The sequence below is a fragment of the Miniopterus natalensis genome, chromosome 4 (assembly GCF_054644295.1).
Source record: "Miniopterus natalensis isolate mMinNat1 chromosome 4, mMinNat1.hap1, whole genome shotgun sequence".
Lineage (NCBI taxonomy): Eukaryota > Metazoa > Chordata > Mammalia > Chiroptera > Miniopteridae > Miniopterus > Miniopterus natalensis.
In genome coordinates, this window is record NC_142084.1 from 78,088,356 (window position 1) to 78,094,725 (window position 6,370).

At 44.6% G+C, this 6,370-nt stretch overlaps 1 pseudogene; it reads right to left on the bottom strand.

The window, feature by feature from the left end:
• Positions 1-272: 272 nt before the first annotated feature.
• On the bottom strand, positions 273-587 carry LOC107529878 (large ribosomal subunit protein eL36 pseudogene; annotated as a pseudogene).
• Positions 588-6,370: the final 5,783 nt, after the last annotated feature.

A 6,370-nucleotide genomic window follows, 5' to 3' on the forward strand; every position in this document is an offset into this window, starting at 1 on the left:
AGAAAAGTGAGCAAATCTGGAGGACCAGGACGTAACTCTCAACATGTAAAATGCCAGCGAGATGGGGGAAGGCGGCATGCCAGGCAGAGGGTCTAGCCAGTGCATAGTGAAGGAGGCAGGAAGCTATGGTATTTGTTCTGTAAACCTGTGTTGAAGCCACCTCATGCCCCTGGGTGGCACTGTTTAGTCTGGCGAGACACCACCCAACAGGCTGCCTTTTTTTTCTCTTTTTTTTCCTGAACAGGTTTTATTACACACAGAAAGGCTGGAGCTCAGTCCTTCTTGGCTGCTGCCTTTCTCATAGCTGCAATGCCATTGCTCAGCTCCTCTCCCTCTTGGCATGAATGTGTGTCCCCACCCTTTTCTTGATGAATTTCAAGGCCCTTTTGTCCTTGGAGACCTTGAACAGCTCCATGGCCTGCCGCTCATGGGGGGCAAAGTCACACTCAACTCTGGGATCATGCCCCACACCAACTCCGTGTGCTTGGTGAGGCTCCCCCAGCGGCGGCTGTGCCTCGGCTTGCTTACGTTCTTGGTCACCTTGTGGCCCTGTTGAGGCCCAAGACGATTGGGTAGAGCAAAGCCATGGCTGCTGCTCCTCAATGGGTGCCACGGAGGCATGGCCACTGCCCTGTTTTCTCATTCCTGCCCACAGCCCACGGGGGTTTCCTTTTGATCTGTGGATGTCAGCTGAGGTTCTATAATTACATTGCCAGCAAGTTTCTGAGAGGCCAGCCCAGCCTGGCCCATATTTGAAAGAAGGAGAGACATGCCTCTAAAGCAGCAGGTGGCGCTTGTCTAAGAATTAGGGAGGTAAATGGGGTCTGACCTGGGGCAGATCTTTGGGGAAAATCTCCTGCTGCCAAACCAAAGTTTACAGGGTGTGACAGAATCTGTGCAGCCAGACTAACTAGTTTGGGAAGGAGCTCCAAATGGATAGGGAAAGAAGGATTCCTGGAGGAGGTGGTATTAAAAGATGTGTCTGGGCCCTAGCCAGGTAATTCAATTGGTTAGAGCCTCATCCTGACATGCCAAGGTTGAGAGTTCAATCCCCAGTCAGGGCACATACAAGAATCAACCAATGAATGCATAACTAAGTGGAACAACAAAAAAATTGATGTTTCTCCCTCTCTCAAATTAAAAAAAAGAAAAGATGCGTCTGTGTATGGTGTAGAAGTCAAACCGGGCAGTGGAATGAGCCAAGATTTGCTCACTCACTTCATTTGTTCACTAGACATTTGCTAAACTAAGTCTCCCCTTGTGGAAATCACAGTCTAGAGGGGGAGGCAGATATAAAGCATGGGGTTTCTTTTTGTTTGTTTGTTTGTTTGTTAATCTTCACCCAAGGATATTTTTTCAATTGGTTTTTAGAGAGAGTGGAACTGAGGGAGGAGGGAGAGAGAGAAACATTGATGGAGAGAGACACATCGATTGGTTGCCTACTGCACGCACCCCAACTGGTGCTGGAGATTGAACCCATGACCCTTTGGTGCAAGGGCCGAAGCTCAAACCACTGAGCCACACTGGCCAGGGCAAGCGTGGGGTTTCTGCATGGCATGTGGAGAAGGGGTCAGGAGAGCCCAGAGGAGCCACTGACCCAGTGTGGAGGGAATCTAGGATAGCTTTTGTGACATAATTAGAAATATACATTATTTGGTCTTTGTGCCCAATTCCTAGTGCAGAGCTCCTAAAACCCTTGTAATTACTTGAGTGAAGGAATGTCTTTTGTAATTCATAAGAAGTCTCTTTTGATAACACCAGAGTTCATGCTAATGAGATGGCTTAGAGTAGGGCCCCTTTATAATCTCAAGTTGATCAAGTGATTGGAGGACTGGAGATCAAGCTCTACGGAAACCTGCAAACAATGACTTGATGAACTGGTTGGTGAGGCATCCATATGCAGGAGGGTGGTGCACCCCAGTTCCAGGGGCACACAGCTCTTGTGCTTGGGACCCTTTTGGACCTTGTCCTATGTACCTCTTTATCTGGCTGTTCATCTGTATTCTTTAGCATATCCTTTATAATAAACCAGTAAACATAAGTTTAGCTAATGTTTCCTTGAATTTTGTGAGTTGTTCTAACAAATTATTGGACTGAGGAGGGTGTCATGACAACTCCTGATTTATAGTCAGTTCATCAGAAATACAGGTGGCCTGGACTTTCAATTGGTGTCTGAAGTTGGGGACCGTCTTGTGGGACTGAGCCCTTAATCTGTGGGATCTGTTAAAAACAAGACAACAGGCCCAAAATGAAGTCACTTATGCTAAGGCCTAAGTCACCAAACCGAGACTTAAGTTAATGACAGTTTCGGTTCTCCCAGGAATGGAATATTAACCAGGAATTGCCTGATCAGCGCAAGCCATCCTCTACAGGGAAAGTGACCTTGCAATAACCAGCCTCCTTTTTCTGCCTTGTAAAACTTCCTTGTTTCTGTTCCCTTCTCTCTCTAAAATCTCTTCCATAGCTCTTCAGAGCTCCTTTCTAACTATTAGGCTGGATGCTATTCAATTCACCAGTCATTGAATAAAGCAAATAAGATCATTAAAATTCACTCTGTTGAATTTTTTTTAATAGCTCTGATACTATCTCCAGGTTGATAATGTCAGAATTGACTTAAATTTGTAGGACATCCAGTCAGCGATGGCTGAAAACTGTAGACTTGCTTGGTGATACAGGGAAACATACCAGAGCTTCCAGAAAGAGGTCACATTTTAGGGAAAATGTTGCATTCTGGAGAATGACGTGTTGGAACAGAGATGAATTGGGGTGGAGGAAGGAACGTTTTCCGTTTGAACGATCAGCACAAGCAAAGATTAGGAAATGAAAGAGAACATGACTCCCTAGAGGAACTGAAAGTTTTTCGGCAGGACTCTAGGTCCCCAGGAAGGAAAACTGGATGGCTAGTCCAGGATCTAATCACAAGGTATGGAATACCAGGTGGAAGGGTTAATAGTGAATGCAGTAGGAATAGCCCACCCAAGAGAGAATATCATTTTTGGCCTTCCTGAGGGGTTGGTGTTCCAGTTCTGCTGATGCTGTCTGTGGAGATGGAAAAGCCACCACCTCCTCAGGAAGTTCAGCCGGGCACAAAGAGTATGCCAGATCAGACAGACCCAGCTCTGTCTCAAGCTGTGCAGCCATGAGCAGGTCTCCTCAACTCTCTGAGTCTCAGTTTCTCCCTATGTGAAATGGGGACAAGACTGTCTTAGTCTGTTCAGGCTGCTATAACAAAATACCGTAGACTGGGTGGCTTAAACAACCACAATGACCTAATAAAAATAATGGCATAGGTCAATGCATACAGTCAGTCCTCTACACCTGTGAGGCTGCAAGTCCAAGATCAAGGCATTAGCAGATTCCATTTGTGGTGAGAATCCACTTCCTGCTTCATAGACAGCCGTCTCACTCCTGACCTGGTCACTTCCAGAATGCCTAACCTCCAAATACCATTACATTGGGGGTTAGGTTTCAACATAGGAATTCTGGGAGGGCACAGACATGTAGTCTATGGCATAAAACCACCTTACAGGGCTGTCATGAGAAAGAACAGGTCCTTAGCACCAAACAGATGCTGAATAAAAGTTGTTTCTCTTCCCCTTCTTTAAAGGGCAAAAACTCCTCCAAAAACCTGTACCATATTTATGAGTTGGATTTCCCACAGTCTGTTCAACAATTCCATCCGCGCCATTCACTCTGGTTGTGTCACCTTTTCTCCACCAAGAACATACAAGCAAGAATAATTCTTTTAGTTGTTCATTTAACAAACACTGATGGAGTGCCTACTATGTCCTGGGCAGTGTTCTTGACACTAGGGTTATAGCAGAGAAGAAAATAGACTCAGTTTCCTCCTTCTGAACAGCCAGCTCCCAGCTCTTTTCATAAAAACAGTTGACCCTTGAACAGCACAGAGGTTAGGGGTGCCAACACCCTGCACAGTCAAAACCCACTGGTAAATTTTGACTCCCCCAAAACTTAAGTTGCCCCTAAGTGTCCATGGGGATTGATTCCAAGATCTTCTGTGGATACCAAAATCCACAGATCCTCAAGTCTCGTATATAAAATGGCACAGATTGCCTGGCCAGGTGTGGCTTAGCAGTTGAGCATCGACCTAGGATCCAGAAGATCACGGTTTGATTCCCGGTCAAGGCACATGCCCAGGTTGCGGGCTCGATCCTTGGTTGGGGGCGTGCAGGAGGCAGCCGATCAATGACGACCCTCTCATCATTGAGAATTCTATCTCTCTTTTCCTCTCCCTTCCTTTCTCTGAAATCAATAAAGATATATTTAAAATAAAATAAAATAAGATGACACAGATTGCCCTGGCCAGTGTGGCTCAATTGATTGGAGTGTCATCACCTACGCTGAAAGATGGCAGGTTTGATTCCTGGTCAGGGCACATACCCAGGTTTCATGTTTGATCCTTGGTTGGGGCACGTTCGGGAGGCAACTGATCGATGTTTCTCTCTCATATCGATGATTCTCTCTCTCTAATTCTCTCTCCCTTCCTCTCTCTTAAAATCAATAAAAAAAAGACCCAATAAAAATAATGTCATAGATCAATGCATACAGTTAGTCCTCTGCACCTGTGAACTCCCAACTAGATCGAAAACAGTATAGGTATTTATTGAAAAAAAAAAAATCCATGTACAACTGGACCCATGCAGTCAAGCCTGTATTGTTCAAGAGCCAAGTGTAATTTTGTGAAACATATCCTTGCTCATACAATGATATATTATCTGTGGTGTTTTCATGTTCCAGTGGCAGCGTTGAGTAGATGTGGCAGAAACTGTATGGTCCACAGGCCAAAAAACATTTGCTTTCTGGTTCTTTTCAGAAAATGTTTGTCAACCTTTGGTCTAGAAGGTTGCATTGTCGGGGAGTCAGATAGTAAACATATAAACAAAACTTGAGCCTGAATTTGGGCCCTTCCCCCTCTCCCTTGGACTTCCCAAATATGAGAGTTAATACTATCAACCTCCTCCCCGCTTTCTTTATTTTGAACTGGTTTGAGTTGGAGGCACAGAGGTGAATGAAAAACAATGTGTTTTCATGGCTCAAACCCAGCTCTTGCATTTATAAGCTGATGAACCATGGGCAGGTGAAGTAATCTCTGAGCCTGTTTGCTCATAGGTATAATGAGGACACTGATAGTTGTGTTATGGGGATTAACTGAAATCATGTCCAAAAAGCATTTAGCACAGAAGTGCTCAAGGAACACTGGTAGGATTTCTGCTTCTGGTTATAATTTAAAAATGGGGCACCCTAGCCGGTTTTGCTCAGTGGTTAGAGTCAGCCCAAAGGCTGAAGGGTCTGGGTTCGATTTTGGCCAAGGGCACATACTTCAGTTGCAGGCTTAATTCCTGGCCCTGGTCAGGGTGTGTGCAGAAAGCAACCAGTTGATGTGTCTCTCTCACATCGATGTTTCTCTCTTTCTCTCTCTTTCACTTCCATTCTCTCTGAAAAGCAATGGAAAAAATATCCTCAAGTGAGGATTAAAAAAAAAAAAAGGGCAAAGGACTTGAATAGACAGTTATCCAAAGAGGACATACAGATGGCCAATAGACATATGAAAAAATGCTCAGTGTCACTGATCATCAGAGAGATGCAAATTAAAACCACAGTGAGGTATCACCTCACACCTCACAGGATGGCTCTTATCAATAAATCAACAAACAACAAGTGCTGTCAAGGATGTGGAGAAAAGGGAACCCTAGTCCACTGCTGGTGGGAATCCAGGCTGGTCCAGTCACTGTGGAAAACAGTATGGAGTTTTCTCAAAAAATTAAAAATGGAGCTGCCATTTGATCCAGCAATCCCACTTCTGGGAATATATCCTAAGAATCCCCAAACACCAATTGGAAAGAATATATGCACCCCGATGTTCCTAGCAGCACTATTTACAATAGCTAAAGTCTAGAAACAGCCCAAGTGCCCATCAGTAGATGCGTGGATAAAAAAAGCTGTGGTACATTTACACAATGGAATATTATGCTGCTATAAAAAAGAAGGATCTCTAACCCTTTGAGGCAGCATAGATGGACCTGGAGATTATTATGCTAAGTGAAATAAGCCAGTTAGAGAAAGACAAATATCACGTGATCTCACTTATATATGGAACCTAGTGAACAAAATAAACTGACAAACAAAATAGGTTCAAAGACATGGAAGCATGGAACAGACAGATATATCTCAGAGGGAAGTGGGGAGGAGAGGTGGGAAGAGATTAACCGAAGAACTTATATGCATATATGCATAGCCCATGGACATAGACAATAGTGTGTTGAAGGCCTGAGGTGGGGCAGCAACTGGGTGGAGGGGGGCAAAGGGCAGAAAATGGGGGACATCTGTAATACTCTCAACAATAAAAATA